This window comes from Sturnus vulgaris, chromosome 9 (genome assembly GCF_052056855.1).
Source record: "Sturnus vulgaris isolate bStuVul1 chromosome 9, bStuVul1.hap1, whole genome shotgun sequence".
NCBI lineage: Eukaryota > Metazoa > Chordata > Aves > Passeriformes > Sturnidae > Sturnus > Sturnus vulgaris.
The window spans coordinates 13,382,054-13,402,730 of NC_142251.1; the positions used below are offsets into that span (position 1 = coordinate 13,382,054).

Consider the following 20,677-nt stretch of genomic DNA (forward strand, 5'->3'; position numbering starts at 1 on the left):
CCTACATCACTTCTGCTGACACAAAACTGTATCCCTTTTCTTGCCCTATTTCTCTCTCTCCACCATCAAAACCAAGGTTAGTGACCCTAAAGGGATCTGTGTTAGATATAAGTTTTGGCAGACACCCAGACTAGCTTTTCGAAATTGAAACAATTTTCTTCATATAGATATCAAGCATTTAATTTTTATTGTTGTTCTTTCTTTTTTTACATATTCATAGTTTCCTAAAAAATGTTAAGATAATGAAAATATTGCAGATATTTATCGTAGAGATGAAAAGTCTCTCTTATGCTTTACTTTTCTTAGAAAATTAACTAGAAAATGTATCTTTAATTATGATCGTGACTTTCAGAACTAAACCAAAGTATGAGCTACTCAATGCTGTTCTCTTTTTAAATTTTTTAAGGTAATATTAGTATGCTGTCTACAAGCATAATAATTGTTCTTACTTGAAGTCCACTCTGCTGAAATCCTTCTGAAGAGGCTGGAAAAATTCCTGTGCTGTGTTTAAGTGCAAAATAGTACAAATACTATAAATCAAAAGAAAATGAGACAAAATTCACCAACGTAATCAGTAGTATTCCTTGCAAACCCTAAGCCTTACCATTCACAGGTGCAACAGAGCAAAGAGGTTTTAAGGAGGAATTTTAAGTGGAACAATGATGTGTTATTTAACAGACAAATTAGCTCAGATATTATTGGGCATGCTCTCTGCCTATTCTGATAATGTAATCTATTTTAGCTTATTTGCTAGCTCCTTGAAATTGCTAGGTAACCATTTACTGGATTAATTAATTAAACATATTTAAATTATGCATTAGTCATGGCTTTAGAAAGTTAGAGTAAATAACATAGGCTTTATTAATTTTTTTCCTTCTCTTATAATTTTCCCATTCCCAGTCTCTAATTTTCATCAATTTCACTTTCTCTTTTTTCCCATTCCTTTTAAGTTTTTGTTAATTTTTTAATAGTGCTAGAGCTGTTTTACCACTGGCTGAGACAGGAGCAGGTGTCTTTTCTCTGAAGTGACACCAGAGCTGATCTGTGGAACAACTGAGAACAGAGTTGTCCCTAGGGATGAAGCGCACCCAATTTTTCCCATGACAAGTTGTCAGGGTTGGAGGCTTAAAAATTAAAGGGATTTTTTTTTGTTGTTTTAAGCAAAATATTTTCCACTACTTTTATATTTTCAGAACATTGTTCTGGTCTTGTACAGGAGACAGGGAAATGTAAATGTCAAACATTCACTTCTGTTTAAATGGGCTTATTATACCACAACGTGTTGAGATTTTGTTCCCTACCGGCCGGTTCTTTTCACTGTCGTACCCTGTAAGCACTTTCTTTGCACCTGCCTGAGGAGACTAATCCTCTATTAAAACATGTTCAAACTGAGCAAAGGCAGAAATAGCAGCCATTTCACTCAAACAAAATGAATCAAAACCTTGTAAAAATAAATAAATCAGGATAGCTTTGGAGAAGACATTTGGCTGTTTGGTCTGTAGTCGAAGCCCTGTTACCTCACCATATTCCATCTGGAGAGCAGGCTTTGCCCTTAGGGCCTGGACATGTTTTGAAAACAGTGCAAAGAAAACTCCCTCCCACATAGGTTCTCAGCTGCTCATGTGTATCAGTACCACACAGACCATATCACTCTGGGGGTGCAATCTTCTTGCACTAGTGCAGCAATGACTGGCCAGGCTCTCACTTTCTTCTCCAGGATCACGGCTATTTACTTAGATGGAACAGTAATAATATGGATAATGTGTATTTCTCTCCCAGTTTTGGTGCAGAGTTAGACTCAACAGGGAGCTGCAGAAACATTGCAGAGAACAGTGATGTCGCTGACTGGTTCACTGAGGAGAGAAACTGCCTCCACTAGATAACAAAGAACTGCAATCTAACAGGGCAAAGGATGAGGGAAAATCTGTTCTGACATGGTAAATCAGCAGGCTACATCTGTGCGCCTGAACTGCACCATCCAAGAACTGAAGTCCTGTTGCACAGCCCTCATCAGTGCAAAACAAAAGGCTGATCACACTGCAGCTCTCAAGAGATAAGTATATTTTTTAAAACTCTAAGAACAAAATAACAACAACAGATATCCCTTGCCCCCAAAAAGATCACTACAATTTCTGCTCAAAAAGCCAGGTAGTTAATTTATGGTACAAAGTCACATTTTTCTACAGCCAAACCCATCTCTACTGATAAAACCCATATAGAGATGAAGGATAAACAGTGAATTGTTCAGTTTGCAGGCAGTCAAATTATATGAACAAATGTGCTCATGCTGGTTGTTCCTTTCAAGTCCTAAGCATTTTGTATCTTTTTAATTTGGGTCTATGAATGGATCAGGTTGACATATGATGACAGTAAATTATTTATAACCAAAAACGTCACTTGAAAATGCAGTACTCACCATGTTCTCTCTGTTTTGTGCAACTTCTCATTTGTTTCATAACATTACCTTTTGTAACATGGCTTTCACTGTGTGTTTCCTAAGAATTTAAAAATTCCTGTCTTATGAACCAACCCAGTCACTGAAATTTTCCCTACAAGAAAGGGAAAATAGTCTGTGCTGTTGCTGAGAGGCAAACCATACAATCTTAAATCTAGACAAAAGGGAGCTGGATTGATGCTGGTTGTTTTTCTGGAGGCCCAGGTGTGTCTAGATACTTCTCAGAGAAGTTGTATGGAAGACTAATTTAGAGTAATATACAGCAAAAGCAGGCATAAGCAAATCTGCAGATAAAACCCTTTAGCTTTCTGAAGCTCAAATGGTACATTATTTTATTTTAGTCCCCAGTATTTTGATATATATGATTTGGTATCTGCTGAAAAGATTCCTTTCCTAATGCTAGCAAAACACAATTAATGATAGCATGTTTCTGAATTAAGATTACATGGAGCACATCAGCAACTGATTGTGATTTTGATTACAGATTCCCACAAATGATTAAAAATAGTAAGAACTCTTTTACAGTGCTTCACAAGTTTCACACAGACAAAGAAACTGTACACCACTGGTCATTCACAGCGTGCAGCAGAAGCCTTAGTAGGGCAGGATGTCAGGTTTCTGCCTTTCTTATTATCTTGTGTTTGGGCAACTCAGATAGTTTCTGATCAGCACAAAAATTACACCCTCGAAAAGGGCAAAGACAAAAAACTGGAGAAGTTCAACAGACTATTAAATCATAAGTCCTGCTGAGGTACAGCTTATGGACCAATTTGTGTTAATGGCTGTTCTTCAAGACAAATTCTAGCTTTTAGAGACACCCTGAGATTTCCAGCCCATGCAATAGTATAATTCAATCTATGAAGCAACATGCCACCAGTAGGAGAAAACATTACATATGTGGAACAGTGGAAGTTTATAAGACCCTGGGGAAAATGCATTACTAACACTGCTGAATGAATCACTGCTGAATTATTATTGGAGGTTTTGGGTTTGTTTGTTTGTTTGGATTTGTTTAGGGTTTTTTTTGAGGGGAGAGGGGTGTAGACAAAATTAAAGATTTCTTTGAAATATCACACTATACAAAATAAATGAAATCCCTAAATATTTTAATTTCCAGATTACACCAAGGATATCTGGGTACAGCAGTTGAAACAGCTTAACAATCTAATTTTTCTTAAAATTTTGCTAACAAATTTCTGTGTCTCATTTCTAAATTATCAGCAATTATTTTTAAATATGACCTTTTAAATACTATACTATTATTCCTAAAGGTGCAAGATCTGAAGAATCTGAACACGGTAAGACATAACTATAGTAATTTGTGGTGAAATTCCACTAATTTTGGTAGGCCTAGCCCTGATGAGATTAAACATGACCTTTTATTGTTCTAGTCATCTTTTGCAGCAATCTTCTTTCACTTATAAAGCAATATAGTTTAATATATTCTTCTTGTCCTCACTACTGCTTTTGGATTACTTTAATAATAGTTGCAAATAAGAAAAGCTCATATGATTGTCCTATTACCAATTATTAGCTTTAGATCCCAAGATGGATTGGAGAGATACATATGGGGAGATACAAATTTCAGGGGACCTGCATCTGATATAAACACAAGGCTCATGTTAACATTAATGAGAAACTTAGATAGCACTTCTCATTTAAACATCTTGTATGAAATAAAAATAAGCTAAAGAAAGTTTTACTCTTTACTCAAAAAAAGGACATGGGACAGAAATATGCATGCTCATGCCTGGTCATTGAAGAAATATGTAGGTTGTGAGATACATGGTGAGAGAAGTTACAGATTCTTTTCAATCCATTCAGTTTTGAAGGTCTGAAAATCACAAATGTCCTACTGTAGCCAATTTGAGAGACAACAGGGATACAAAAGAATTGTGCTGATACTGTCTTCAGGGATAAATGCAAAGCTCATTCTCAGCCAGGTGATCTGTTCATCTAATACAGTCCTTTGTTCTACACTGTAAATGTACAGCCTTTCTCAGCCTCCCTCCTCCAGCCCAGATATCCCCTTTATGCTCCCCTGAAATCCTGGTCTTTGACTCAGATCTCTCAAAGTCTGTTTGGCTGAGGAATATCCTCACTTCCTGCTGTTCAATATCCTGAGCAGGGCCCTAATTTGCTGCCTGAGTTAACTTCATCCAGGCCATTGGGCACTTGTAAATCCCATCACAGAGACTACATGATATTCTTAGTTCTATTTTATTCTGAAAACCCCACTGCCCAAGGTTATCATATTATGGGAGTTTCATTCCTCTGTGAAAACACAAATCCCAAAAGCTGAAAACATGAGAAATAAATAATAATCCAAATTATGTTTGTTGAAGGTGTTTTAATCTCTTTATATCTGAGACAAGCGCTTGATTTTGCTAGAAGCATAAATCATGATTGTTAAATACCTAGCTTTTCTGTACCACTCAGCTAGGAAAAATATTATTTCAAGAAAATGAATTTTAGAGTATTTCATCTTAACCCATTATTCTTTGTTTTTCAAAGAAAAATGTCAGTGCTCCTCATGCTGTTAATGTCTACCATTTTCTGTTTGGTCGTGTCTAATATCCTAAGTGTGGTACTGCTGAGGCCAACTCATAAATTGAAGCACAACTCATAAACTCTGCCTATCAAATGACATGTAATGCTTTGTAGTGCCTAAAAACTGTTATGGAGGTTTAACTGACAAATCTAAGGATAGCATTCATCTCTAAGAAAACACACAGAATGACAAGAATGTTTACAATTATAACAAATGCCAAAAGAGGAGGGGAGGAGGGGTGTATTTTTCCTTTAAGTGAATTTCTTTGGTCTACTCCATAGCCTAGTGTTTGTTACTTTCATAAAAATTCTTCATAAATTAAAATAGATTTTGAAATGAAGATCCAGCCAGGCTTCTCTGGAGTAATACTCAGACATAGTAAACAATTACATTACATAAAGCAACCGTCTGAGCAAAAATGATAATTAAAGTAATGCATTGGTGTGCTTCATTGATTTATGAATTTGTTTAATGATTCCTGTTAGAGCAGAGGAAGCCATTATGCATTCACTGATTTTAAGAGACAGTATATAGTTGTGTGACCTTTTACTAAAGAAGTAATATTCCTGAGCAATTAAAAAAAAATTGTAAAAGAAGTGTTGTTAAGAAAAACTTTTTACAACAATTTGAAAATAACATCCCAAGCCCATTAATTTTGTTCATGAACAAAGCTGTTCCCATTTTCCACACTACTATTCAGAAAAGAGTAGAGGAATTTGCCTAGTCCATGCTTGCATGTTGGATCCCGTCTGAAGCAAATAAAATAAAAGAATCCAAGGCTAAATTTATCTGCCTTTGATTCAGATTCAACCCAACCAAGTACCCCAGGTTCCTGGCTGAAAGACAGTGGCCCACACTCCCCACTCAATTACTGTTATTCATTGGTGCTTGGAGCACCCATCCAAAATCAGAGCTCTGCTGTGAATTGGGGTTAACATAGACACTGAAATACATACACTGAATATCTCTGACCCAAAGCACTTATGATCCAGACAGACAGTTGGGGAAAACCTGAGCATACAAATGAAGGCATACAAATAATATCCTCCTGCTGAAATCCAGGGAGATTTTGCTCTCTGTTTCAAGCTAATTCTCAGTGATACTGAAAATCTCACCCACAAAGACCAAGCAAATGTATTATCTTGCTGTTATGGAGATAGGGAGTTTAAGCAGAAAAAGATGAAGTATTATCATCCAGTTCTGTGCAGGAATTTTGTGGCAAAATTGAGTCTTAAAAACAGGATCATAGATTTCTCTGTCAGGTCAACTTCTGTCCTGTCCCCAGAAGTTTTGTGAAGAGAGTGTTCTCCCATCCCTAATGTGCATCCATTAGTGCTAGTGAAATCCACACCAGGTACTAAAAGTAAATAGTATTGAATGCCTTCAAACCTTGACACAGCAGGAGGCATCCTGAAAGTAAGGAAGGAGGAGTCTTTTTAATTAGCTGTTGTAAAACAAATGGAAGGGTCCAGAGGGTGCATTTGACATTTATCTGTGTATTTCCTTGCTTTTGTTGTTTTCTGTCATTGTCCTATCATTCCATTCCCCTTGATTTTTGTGTAAACTTCCTTGTTTGTTTGCTTTTCTGATAACTTGCAGAGTAAACTTCTCCCTCACAAGAGAAAATGCAGCTGGGAGAATAAGGCAGGGGGAGGTTTTCTGGCTGAAATACTTTCAACATGGCATCAGCATAGTTGCTTGTGACTTTGAACACTGTGAAACATTTGTTTGTCTTGCTTTCTTTCCTTGCTTTTCACAGTCCTTTTCAATCTCCCAAGCAGCTCATGGAAAGAGAGAATCCCCTACAACACTAAACACATTTTGTTATTTACTGTTAAATCTCTATTTTCACACATAGCAGAGATTGCTTATGTCAATATATCTTTTTAATTATACGTGGAACTTGTCACATCAGGTTGTAAGCCCCTTGAAGTCCCAGAGCCCATTTTGACCTGGGTTGACACTTCAAAGAAAAAAGGGAACAAGGATGGAAAGCTCTTTGAATCACAAAGAGCCAAATGAAAGCACTCCATCAAACTTCAATCCTCAATTATGCTTTTTCCCTGTATATTTTGTCTGCCAAAATCCATAAATGACCTTCAGAATGGCAACATGATGATCTAGAGACCAACTCTTTATCCCTTGTTATCATTTCAGCAGCTCAGCTCATTCAGGCAGTTTGACTTTTTTGTAGGAATACAGAGGTCGATGAGAAACTCCGAATTTGCAGAGGGACAGACCCTCAGCCCTAAAGTTGGACCTTGTCCTAGAGGTACTTTTTGTCATCTGCTGAGATGGCCATTCACTTTCGGTAGGTGAGAAAGCAAAGGGTTTACAGATAAAAGCATGGGATGGTCCTACTATAATTGTTTGGAATCTTTTCATTTTGTGTTGTAATAAGTATTATTTCTAACAGAGGCCCATAGCTTCAAAATTCTTGAAAAAAAAATAAGAAGGTAAGAGAAGGGATATTTTGATTTACATTCTTTCAGGCCTGGATACATGATGACCATTTCAACTCTTTACAAGACTACTAATTAAATAGTCCAGTCAATAAACTGCTGAAGTATTTCAAAGATATGTAATAGAGCAAGAAAAAAGTACAACTATAGGAGGAGGAACTGGGAGAAGAAAAAGGTGAGACGAACTCCTTTTGCTCCATAAGCATCCAGCCTTCCCCGCAGAGCCACAGTGGCTGGGGAAAACCAGTACTCTCCCTCCTGCTCCACAAAATTACCTGCAGAGACAAAAAAGCCAGCTGACTCCCCAGTCTTTTGGTTACCAACTCTCAATGTGAAAACCAAAAGTTAAAGCAACAGAAGAGTCTTGTTGTTCTCACCTCAGAAACAGTGCAGGAGCTAATGCTCACTGCACTCCTTAAAGGCTACTTAAGACCAGAAGTACGATGTTAAATTTGTCTCTCTTTCTACCACACACATTTAAAGCCAAGATGGATATTATTTCAGGATTCAAAATATTTGGATGCAAATTATTGCTGTAGCCCCTATGAGTTATCACTCATAGGGTGAGTTATAGCTCATTGTCTGTCTTTGGAACATATTAAGGTAAGGTGGATTTTACCTGACTCCTACACATGCTTATCTTTATTCACTGTGGGGAGGCTCACTGATGTTTTGAGAGTTTTTTTACTATGGATTTCCTGTGTATCAGATTAAGTACTTTCATAATTTGTTGATGGATCACTGAGCAAGCGGCACCAGCTTTTAAGTTTATCACCATTACTGGCAGTAGCTGGCAAATCCTCAGCAGAACTGGTAGAGACCACAGTCACAGGGCCTGTCTTAAATCTAGCAGTGAAAAATTTGATTGAGATTCCACTTTAAAGAGCAGTTTGCAAGCAGAGTTTTGAGTGAAAGCAAAGTATCAGTGTGAGTCTGAAACTTATTCAAGCTGTCAATCTCGATGTCTTGTGTCTGTTAGCATGCCCAGCTTTGGTGTTATTGTTTGTTTGCATGTTAACCAAAATGTAGGTCTACATTTTTCTAGCACACACAGACTTGTTCTGACTGACTTCCATAAATCAGATGTAATCGAGTGGTATGTGGCAGTAAACTTCCATCAAGCAAAGCTTTAAGCATAGACAGGTGGAGCTGGCTCTGCTCATGCCTCCCCTCACCTCTTCAGGTAGCAGATGCTTCTGTATCACCCAGTTACTAAAACACAGGTTATGCTGTTGCCAGATATCCCCCCTTGAAGCTGTCATTTTACCCCAAGATCTTGCAGCTCAGGCTTATGCAGACCCACCTGTCTGGGCTCTAACAAACCTGCTGCCCAAACTCAGCAGAGACACCAAGACCCATTTCAGAACCCATACCTTACCCATCGAATTGTTTGTAAAGACATTAGCACACATCTTCCCTATCAGTAAGCTAGTTGAATGCAGAAAAATGCATCTAGGCAGACTTGTCAAAGCAGTAAAAACGACTTAATTTTAATGTTTGACATTTTACTAGCCAGCAGCCTTATGTAATGAGGAGCAGCCTAACCTGCTTCAGAGGTAGAGGCATCTCCTAAATGTCTGGGCCAGTAAATGAAAACGAAGTTTAGATGTAAAATATGAAGTCTAGGAGCAGCGAACCAAAGCAGAAAAAACCATAAATCTAACCTATTAAATGACAAAAACGTGCAGCATACTGAAGAAGGCAAGAGACGAAGGAAAGAGATTTGGGAGATTACTGCAAAAGAAATGTTGATGTCTTTCTCTATGTGGCTGCATTAGAAGAGGCAAATATGAAGGATAAACCAACCCTAGAGACAATAAAGCAAAACAACACAGACAACCTGAGCTGTATTAACCACAATCCAGTTTAGTATAAATTTGTCAGGGAGAGCAAGAGGCTTTAAGGTAAGATTATGACTTTAGGGAAGAGGCATATTATAAACAGCATCTGCCAGAGGCAGCCACAGCAAGCATCTTACGAGAGATTCCGCTGGAAAATGCCTCTTCCACCCTGAGCCTCAAAGCACAGGAGGAGCCGGGAGCGGACAGCGATCCGGAGCGCTGAGGAGGAGCCGGGCTCCGGCTGCGCTGCGTGCGGGCTGTGTGCCACACAGGCACGGCAGAAAGGAATGGTCTCCCCGCTGCCTGGGCCTGGTGCTTGGCTGTTTCCATGGCGATGAGTGAGTTTGTGCCGCGCTCTTTTTTTTCGGTGACTTTGGGTGTGATGTCCGAGCCCCAGGCTGGGGAAGCGTGTGAAGGAGCGTGAGCTGAAGTGACTCGAGGCTGAAAATGGCCGCTGTGCCGCCGGGGGGCCCAGCCTGCCGTGGGAGGTGGGTTTCGCTGCTTGGGAATATGCCTGGTTTAAGAACAAACTTGATGTTTTTCATGTGCAAAACAGTCTCCTGAAAGGTACTGAGGAGGTACTGAAGGTGGCTCTGCAACAGGCTTTGTCTGCTTCATTCTTGTCCTGTGACAGAAGTAATTTGCGTAAAGGACAGCACTTTTTTTCCCCCAGAGGTTCTTTTCCTGACTGAAATTTACATTTAGGGACTTGCTTTCATTAGATTTGGTTTCCCTTCCTCTGTCACTCACTTGGCTAAAGTCAGCTGTGTTCCTGCCTTTCCTCATGTCTCAGTTTTCCCTCTTTCCAGAGGCCGAGTCACACTGAAGGTGCTGCTCAGGGCTGGGGCTCGCTCTTCCCTTGGAGGGAAACAAAACCAAAGGGAAGAATAACTTTTGGAAATTTGAGGCGGGGCGGGGGGAAAGAGCAGGCAGATACGCATAAAAAGTATTTGTAAAGTTTGGCCCTCCTTGTTTAAGATGGAAATGTAGTACTGGTAACTTACAAAAGAGAAGATGGGTAGATAATTAGCACCCATCTTTCCTATGGGTTACAATTGTCCAAGACACTCAAGACTTTTGTTTTTAAGGAGGGGAAGAGAGCCCAGCAGCAGCATTTAGCACATTTGTGTTGTGCAGTTCTGTGGAACTGCAGTATGTGATCTGATTGTGCAAACCTCCCAGGAATAAGTGGAATTTCTTGCATCACTAATTTCACCTGAACACAGTATTCTCTTATGGCATGTGTTAACACTAAACAAATAATAAGAGTAAAATTTTTACCGGAGCATTTGTATGGTTGTGATGGATTTTGAGTAGCTTTGGAAACTTTGAAACCTTTCTGGGGAACTAATTTTGCTATTTAGCGGCCTATTAGAAAAAGAAGCAGCAGAACATCACCAGCTTCAAAAAGTTTAGATGGAGAAGTTGCATATGAATGCAACCAATATAAAAAAACAGTGTCAGAATTTTCAAGTGTTGAAATACATTGCAATGTGTAGCACTACAGTGGTGTAAATAACCCCCCCAACTTAATTGGCTTTCCTGTGGTCATACATAGTCTGAAGATGAGTGATTGCAGCTTGTGTTTCTCTAGAGAAAGAGAATTAAGATGGAATAAATAACCCAGAGTGAATTTTGCACTGAAGAAAGAAAGGAGACTAAACTATGTAGATACAATCCAAATGTTTGGGGTGCCTTATGTTCCAATGTGTGACACAGGTATCTGCTAGGTCTGTGTATTTTGTGTCTCTGGCTGGTGGACTGTATTCTTTTCAGAGCATCTAAACAATTTCAAACACTAGGCACATAGAGAATTGAGGTCAGCACGTCTGACCTGTACCATTATTAAAAAAAAAAAATTAAGAAACCAAAACAAACCCAAGCCAAGACCTGAAAACAAGAAGTATTCCCAGAGAAATAAGCCAAGATGGGATGATATTCTTGGGTAGACTGAAAGTGACCATGAAGTCTATTTCAACAATTTCTTGTTTGTTTCCTTGTTTGTTTGCTCGTTTCCTTGTTTCCTTCTGTTTTGACTGAAAAGGGAACTGCAGTTCTCTTCATGACTCACATTTAGCCATGATATGCGACTCTGGCAAGAATACTGAGCCAGAAGTTCACAGAGCACCTGGATTCTGCCTGGTTTGTGCTGTTTCAGGGCGATTAAAAATTCTTTCAGGCAGTTTATATGGCTGAGTAAATTAATATTTATAAAGCCTGTAGGATAGCTTATGTTCAACACCTCTAGGGTATTTTTATTCAGGAAAGGCCTCAATTTTACAAAACAATGTACAGATACTTCAGAGTGACTCAAGAAGGGTGTTCAAATCTATATTGCCTTGGGACTGCTGAAAAAAAAAAAAAGCTGGTTTTCTCTGGAGATACTGACAGTTGGAATGCCAAAGTAGTTAATTCCTCTGCTGAGGATGTGGAGTTTGTGAGCTGTGGGGGAGTAAAGGTGACTAATGCCTTATATACAAGAACCAATGATAAAACATTTTTGTGATGACTTTTGTTCTCTCTCCATCTCACCAGCTCCTAGCTTATCTGCAGGTGTGGTACATAGACAGGACATGATTTTGACACAAAATCCCCTTAGGAAACCTCAGCTGTAAAGCTCACAGTGAAGTGGAGGTCCAGGCTGTGCTTTCTGATTTCCCACAGCTTAACACTTGCTAGATGAGCATACATTTAAAGGCCACAAAGAATCTCTGCTTGGGTGCAGTAAATGGTAATAAACTTATTCCCCTGTTATTATGTAATGCCACTGCATACCAATATTTATCTCTTCAGAAGAAATACTGCATTATTTATATATATATATATATATATACATACATGTATGTATGTATGTATGTACATGTATTTGGTGGGATTAAACGTAGATGGCTTAACCTGAAAGTTTTGTGTCTCTGCTTATACTGGTATGCTAAGGAAACGACTAGGTGCAGTCCTGGGCTGTGATTAAAGACACTCCTCCCTGTCCCCACACCACAGGAAAATCAGTTCCTGGAGATCTGGTCTGTGGTCTCTCCTTGTCTGTATTGCTCTGTTTATTCTTGTTTAATGTAACAAAATGTTGCATTTTCTGTGCAAGTTCGGGGCAAAATATTTTGCTGTTGTTTCAAACTGTATTTATAATAGCATCTTTTAATTATTTAATTAATTAAGATTTTTAATTCTCTTCAGACATCTGAACATATACATGTGTACTCATAAATTTCTGATTAACATTCAGTGATGCTTGAGCTGATGTGGTGTCATGGTTTGGTTGCCAGTGTCTTTGGCTTCAAAGCTGTCCTTTTTTGGTACTTAAGCTTGAGATGCACTTTTTAATTTTTTTTTTTTTATTTGGCAATGAGTCAAGAACGCTATAGTCAATAGTGTTTGGCACAAAGATTTTCCTGTCACTAGCATTTTTGGGTTAATAGCTGTGTGTAAAGAAAAAATGCACTGCATATAATTTTCATAAAATACAAAATGATAGAACTATGCCTTGCATCATCAAGGAAAAATGAGTAAATAACACCAAAATGTCAATGAAAAGCCACTCAGTCTGTTAGCCCAGCAATACATCTTGTAAAAACACACAGTGTATGTTTATAAATGTAGCCAGAAGTTCCCAATACATTGCAAGCATGATGATTACAGCACGAGGTAATAACGATCAGCTAATGATTACCATGACAAATTCGGCCCCGATTTGGCCCAGCCTGCAGAAGTACTGCAGTTAGTTTGGGCTCTAACCATTTCAAAAAAGGAGTAGTCTGTGCTGTTATTTGCTCCTACACAAACAGCCTTGTGTTGAAACTGTCTCAGCTGCTCAATCTCACAGTCTCTTCCAGTCAGCACCACTTCGTTTGGGATATGAAGGACTTCAGTATTGGAGAAAACCTCTGAGTGTGTAATATGTCTCACTCTTGGTTTTTATCAGGCAAAGAGTAAAGTTGGTACAACACAGTTCCTACCTGTCTTTGAGCTGTCTTGCCAGCAATTTGCAATTTGGGGAGCCTCTGGTTGCCCAAAGTGTGTCTCACCTCTGTGCAGCTCCTGCTCTGCTCCAGGAACCAAATGCACAGAGACAGTGAAAACAAAATCGCTTCAAGAGTCACATGAATGTACTTGGAGCATTAAGTGTGAATGCTGGAGCCCTGAAATTATGGAAACATGCCTGTTCAAAAGTCTTGTGTTTGCAGCTATGTAGAAATCCTATACCTTAGGTTATTCACATTTTACAGCATTTTTACTGTTTAAGATGTCTTTCGTTTCTATGTGATGTGCTCCAAGATGACAGAGGTACAAGACTTTTTATAAGACTTGCAATATGATTCTCTCATAATGTCACAGTATTATTTTGAATAGTAATTAAAATGTAATGAGACCAGTCATTATATTTAATAATAAATTTTTCTTTAATTTTTAAAAAAACTTCTTTCACAATCAGTGGTCTGGTGGACTTGGACAGTGGACTGTAAACCTAGAGCTTTAAGGGAGTCATTTCAACACTCAGCAAAATCTTTGCCAGGCTGGATCTGTTTCACCGGAGGTTTCCTGTTGCTCGTGTACAAGAGAAAAGGATAATTCTGCAGTGTAAGCATCCTCTAATTTGAAGAGATGGCTTTATTGCAGCAGTCGTTATTGCAATAACAGCTGGGACTGTCAACACTGCTGTATGGGAAGAGCTGTAGTGGTAGAGATTTGGTTCTCACCTACAATAGGAAGTAGCTTATGAGCCTCTCACATATTTTTTTTCCCTACCTCCAGGAGAATTAATACAGATTTGTTTTAAGGAATACATGTTGTACATACAGATGGATCAAAAGGAGAAACCAAGAGAAAATTTAATTTAGCTCTTTACCGTAGCTGTACATTTTGAGACCGAGAATAATTGCACTACCTACTTCTGGGAATGTAAGAAGCCACAATGTGAAACAATTATTTAAAAGTTTGCAGCTAACATTCATTCTTTGCAGAACGAGATGCTGAACTGAGGATTTAGAAAAGCAAAAGGCATCTCAGTTAAAATGCCAGGTGCTCCAAAGCAACAATAGTATTTATTTCACTATCTACTTTCAGACAGTAATTTACTACCTGATAGATTGCTTGCCACTGGATTTTTTTTATTTTAAAAAGTAAATAAAAGAGATTATGGCAATCTTCGAAAGAAGGCATTAATGCATTCAACTAAATCTTTTTACAGTGCTTATACACGTTACATAAAGGTCACAGATAGAGGGAAAGCAAAATGTGCCACCTCCCATGTCAAATGCAGCAGTTCTTGAGAGCAGCAAATTGTTCTGTTGCTTGAATCTTGTATCCATTTGGGACCGAACTATTTTTTTCAGCCAAGCATTCAAATGTGTCTTCTGTCTAGTAGAGTATATCCATCATTGTACTGAAACTATTGTTCTAACCCTGAAAGCAGTTTTCCTCCATAGAGGAGCTTATACTAAAGTGCCATTTCGTGTGAAAAGCCATGTGCCTGGCTTGGTTTTTTTTCGTTTGGGTATGAAGTAGGGAAGAAGCCAGTCAGGAAAGAAGGGATGTGTGTGTGAATGTTTGTTTTTCTCCAAGAGAAGGGCATAGACAGGCTAAATTGATTTTTATTTCCAATAAAGAATGGAAACTGGAGTGAATAGGGAGCTGTCAGAGAAAGTGCATGGAAGAAAAATACATTAAATAAAGCATCATTTAAATGTGTATAATTCAAGTGCAGAGGATATATCTTGTAGGACGGATTGAACCAGGCTTCCTATTGGAGTTATGTATTTAAAATTTTTCCAATCCCATTATTATTGTGACCATTGCTGTTACAATACTGGTGACTAGAAGGTTGTTCAGACTTCCTGGATGGTTTCCTCAAAATGTGGGTGTCATTGGTTATGCAACATCTTCTGCACACCAAATGTTACCAAGAGTTATTCTCAATATTATCTATACTTTGACCTGGTAAAAAAAGAAATGCCTTACTTCCTTTATTCTGTATGAAATGAAGCGGTTCAGAAACCACTTGTACAATTCCTGCCAGAAAAAACAAAGACTCCAAGTTAATAATATTTCTATATATTTTGGTGGTCTCTAGAATATATGACTTTAAGTGACGTTTTGGGGGATTTTTTTGGGCAATTGGTGTGATAGAAATTGCTCTTTGGCGCGTTAGCAGAAGTTGTGGGACAGGAGGAAGTGTTGTTTGTTAAAGTTGAAGCTATTAGATTAGTCTTCCATTTCCATGCCGTTTAAAAAAAAAAAATTACCTTTAAGGAAAAATGCCTCAATCTTGTCTGAGTCGTATTTTTATCTGTATTATCTGACACAGACCTTCATAGTGTATAACTGTTCCTTCAAGTGCTGTTGCACACTAAGTAGACTGAAGTCACTGCTATCAATTTCCTACAAAAATTGAATGTTTCTGTAGCTTTTGATAGTGACCGCTTTGTTCAAGTCTTGTTAGGTAATGCAGGATTTTATTTTCCTTTAAAAAAGAAAAACATTTTCTTTGAGAAAGTTGATCTATACTTTACGTGTAAATCAGTTTAAAATCGATCACTTCAGCAATATTGTGACACAAGTCTTTCAAAAGTCTTTTTAAATGACACTAGCTATTTTACAGATGCCTTTGATGGTATTAAAATCATATTGTGGTTTTATAACCTATGCGTTCTTCTTTCTTGTTATATCTTAAAACTGTTTTCTTTTTTATGTTTTTAAAAGTGGTCACTCTTTTAATGTTAAATCAACAATTGCCATGTTCCATTATTCATGCTACAGAACTAATTCTGGCACTAAGGAGGTAAACAATAATATAGAAATGCAAAGGCTGGGCGAAAACCCAATCACAACCCATACTTCACACTGAAATGGAGGTGTTAAGAAGGACTGGAATTGGAAATTACCATGCAATTTTTCATATGACTCCATCTACTAAAGACACTATTACATGAAAACATCTTCTACAGCTTATTTTAGAAATAAAATGTTTATCTGATACTGCCTATGACATTTACAGAATGAATCAGCATGGCTTCTTATGATATGCAAAGGTTTTTCAGTGTCTAAATAGTCTTAAATTATTATAAATGAGATTAATACCTTCAAAGACTGTTCCATTTAAATAGCTAAAACCAGGTTTTAACTAAACCAAGACAGAAATTTTCCTTAAAACCATTCTTGAGGGCGGAAACAAACCTGGGTTTCAGTGAAGTGCTTTACTTTATGTGTTTTTATTGTTTTTTCATCATACATTCCAGTGACAGAAACCATGCTCCAGTTCTCAGCTCTACAGGCTTTCCACAGGTCCCCAAGCCACATCCTGCTGCCCTTGCCCTTTGGCAGTGCCTTTGGGAGGAGCCCCCAGTGCTGCCACCCCAGCCCAGCCTGGGATGGGTGTGAGGCATGGGGAGCATCAACTGCAGCAAGAGCTCTCTGCTGGTAGCAAGGCTGGGGTTGCGCATCCAGTACCTAGAGCTTTAGAGGAAATTTGCTTATTTAGAACAGAACTTTGCCTCCTGTTTCAGCAAGGATCAGAAATGGCAATGACAACATCAAAATATTAATGAGATTTTCTTGTCAGTTGTTATATGATTATAGTAAAATGATGCTTCTAATCATGATTTATAGGTGCTACAGTGTTTGCAGTAGAAGTGCAAGTGTTACCATTTATTGACTTCAGAATGAGAGACCATAAAAGATTAAGGTCAGCTTTCTCAAAGGCTTTGCTGATTTTTAGAGGAGCAATAGATAGTACATGGTCTGACTTCTTTGGATTTTCACATGTGCAATCTGTTCAAAAATCTGGGTTCAGAGAGACAGGGCTTTGGTTAGCTCTTGATATTCTTGTAGAAGTAGTTTAGATGTGCTCTAGATGTCTTATAGACAAAGTAATGTCATGTAGTTATTCTCTTGGCTGGTTCAGATGTGTAAAAGCTGCAATCAGAGTAGTTAATTTTTCTTTATACAAGAGCAGTTAAGGCAAGATTTCATTTCAGATGTGAATTAGAAACTTGGATCTCTGCATGTAATATAAGCAACTACAACTTTTGGAAATAATTTTCTGTAGTGCCTTTAATTATTGGAAAATAATACTTGTACAGTTGAACTGAAAGTACAAATCAAAAGATACTTTTTTCAAAAAATCAGTCAAGGATTATTTTTCCAGGCTTTTTAAAAGCCATTCATGACACACTAGTATCAGAATATTTTACTTTCTTTCTAACTGTCAGGTTTTTTTACAAATAAAATCACTTAATAGCCTCTTTCTAACCGTGGAGAAAGTATATTTCTATCAAATATTTCCTAATACAACATAATATTATATCTGATGCAGTTATTAGTAGGAAAACAGATAGCTACCAGTAGTAATTAATGTGATGTTTTTTTGCTTTTGTAAATAAGTGCTGGCTCTAAGGATCTGTGCATGGATACTGGAAAAATGCATGCAATATTTTAATACTGCTTCATTTCTAAATAGTTAGCATATGAGTGTCAGGACAGCATTATGTAGTCAAATTATTATAGCAAAATGATTTTGTTTTAATGGAAAAAAAAAATCTCAGGTTTTACCAGAAAGTCAACCCAAAGGTACACCACCACATTATGAATATTTCAACACCCAAATAGGAGCAGTGTCTCTCAATATCTGGATAAAGTAAACAGTCCTTATTTGGCAGACGTCAATATTGTTATTAGATTGTAGATCTTAATGTTTCTACCTAGTTGCTTGATTGATGATGATAAAATCTAAGCCATGTAGCCCTGATCAGTTTATCAGCACATTATTTGCATGCTGACTTCAGTTATTATCTTTAGATTGGTACTGTCTGGTTTCTCTTAGGGTAGGGGAATTGAGGATTCATAGTATATGGAAAGCAGACACAGAAGTTTGATAGTTCTAGAGAACTGGAGTTTGTGCATTTGGCTTCAGGTTTTCTTTACATATGCTGACAATGATTTGGCATAAATTTAATTGAGTTTTCACATGCCATTCAATAATACTTTTTTCCTCTAGGGTTCTTCTGCAACCCAGTCTCATCTACTTTCCCCAACTTCCATTCACAAGTGCCAGAAGACCAACTGAATGCTAACCAAGCATCTAGCCTGGCACATAAACCCTCAAGGAGGCAAGAAAGAATTATCTGTATTAGAGTGGCATTTCAGAACTAATCCCACATTCCAAAAAGGGGCATATTTGGGTTTAGCAGTCTGCATTAAATAAGCAGGAGGTAAATTTGCAACAGAAGACTTATTCTGTCCTCCCTAGAGGAGTCTGTTATTTGAGATGCCTTGCCCAGTAATGTGATGTGGGTCTGTGGTTGAGTTGAAGTACTTCTAAGTCCAGTGGGAAACAGATAGCATCATCTTGTTTGATTTCTTTTTATTAGTTCTGCCTTTGAGTTTGTAATACAAAGAAAGATGAAACGAAGGTCTTCTAAAGCTGCAGGATTTGGGAATTTAGATATAGAGGAATATTTCTGTGTTGGCTTTCTTTTTCTTTTTTAGTTGAGGGGAGCAGAGAGGGGTTGACAGAGAAAGAGGACAGTTGCATACCTGGTGAAGAAGCTGATTTAACTGACATGCTAATGACACTAATTATAGCTAGGAAGAATTACCTAATTTTATCCTTTCAAATGTGGTTCTTTGAACTGTTACTCCCATGTTTTCCATTAAATTGTATGAAGAGCTATCTCACCTTATGGTCAACATTACCTGAACTGTAACACTTCCACGATTACATATTGCTCTCTCACATGTTTTGTGTCTTTGTGACGAGATCTCAAATAAGTACAAATTTAAATTTATTTAAATTCAAACTGAGTTTCAAGTGGCATTTTCTTGGTAAAAAAAGGCTATGCCATAGCTCAGCTAGTACTGGCTCAATTTATTTCTGGATTGTACTACAGCCAATAGCCTGGGAACCACAAACATTCAGCCCTACCATAATCCATTTTATATTTGAGATCCTGCTAGCTTCTAATACCCTATTCATCTGTGTTATTCCACAGTCCTTAGGTAACCTACCATAAAAAGCTTATATTATGTATAATGGAACTATAGCATCAATCTTCAAACAGCAATTTATTTTCATCATAATACTAATATTTTATGTTAATATTATGCTTTGCTGTGAAATTCTTTTCCTCCCAACAAATTCATGGAATCAAGTTAATGAATTACTGATTTTTTTGTTTAGTTTGAGGAATCTGGTATTCACCAGACAAGGTGGTACATATAAAAGGAAAATCCTGGGTGTTAATGCAGGGCAGAGCAGAATTAATCCAAGACTTAACTCAGTACTCACCTGGTAATTTCAGATATATGGGAAGAATTTGGTTTCCTTTTAAACAGTCTTTCTTGTTTTCATCTGCTCCTGCTACCTCCCACTACAACAATTTACCGGAGAAAGAATTGTTAAAGCATTATCAAAAGGGCTACACTTACATGTCTCTTGTCCCAGAGCGAGCTGGAGAGTCAGAGAATTATGTGGGAGTAAATTTAATCTCAGACATTTCCTGAGTAATTTTGCAGACACAAGAAGGGTGGCTGGTTCAGATTAAAGCCAGGATAAGAAGTTAAATTTAGGCTGCACTTTGATATGAAATCCTTGGAGTCAATAGCAGTGTAAACAGTTTTTAGCTATTCTCTGTTCTCTGTTTATGCCCTTGCAGAGGTTTTTTTCTCAAAAACCAAACAGAGGGGTTTTTTTTCTCAGCTGTACCAGTACCAGCATGAGAGAACTGAACCTGGGAACTGATCTAGAATTTCTGACACAATGTTTTTACAATAAAGAGCTGGGAAATGAGAAGATTACTAAAAGGATGACAGAAAATTTAAACAATTTTTACTGCTGAGTATTTCATATTATCTAATCATGGCCCTAGAAATAGCTTTGTTTGCCTATAAACAGCCAATTGCCTATGTTCTTAATGTTCATGGAGTAAATTTCCAAAGGACAGTAAGAAAAATATCTCCTCCTTTTAATAAATTCTGATTGTACAGAATGATAGTCTTCTCTTGCAAGAAAGTGGGAGTTTGGTCTTCCACTGGCTGATCTAAGCTTGATCCCATAAATCATGTGGTCTGAGAAATAAATGGGTTGGACTCGTGTGGTTGCAGAATGTGATAAATAAAAGCCCCATTCTGGGAGCTAAATCCAATTCCAGCTTCCCAGTCTAGGCAATGCAGTGAGATCCTTAGAAATAGTCTGTAAGGAGAGAGTGTTGAATAGAAATAAACTAAATAAACCTTCCCCTATGGCTCATTGAGAACACCGGGATCTTCTGTTTGAATGTCTGAGTCCTCATCTGGTTTCGCTCAGTAGAATGTGGATTTATACAAAGTTCTGCTTATTTCCGACCATTTTTTAGAAACTCTC

At 37.8% G+C, this 20,677-nt stretch overlaps 1 protein-coding gene and 1 long non-coding RNA gene across 28 annotated transcripts in view; one reads left to right on the forward strand and one right to left on the reverse strand.

Moving 5' to 3' along the window:
• The window catches only part of LOC148222817 (uncharacterized), a 99,604-nt gene extending 90,044 nt beyond the window's left edge, over positions 1–9,560 (reverse strand). For all 3 annotated transcript variants that reach the window (XR_015805388.1, XR_015805386.1, XR_015805387.1), the window contains exon 1: positions 9,447–9,560. This is a non-coding gene — a long non-coding RNA (uncharacterized LOC148222817). The remainder of the gene's footprint in view (positions 1–9,446) is intronic.
• Positions 1–20,677, forward strand: part of ADGRL2 (adhesion G protein-coupled receptor L2) — a 384,989-nt gene that overhangs the window by 18,387 nt on the left and 345,925 nt on the right. The window lies entirely within an intron of this gene.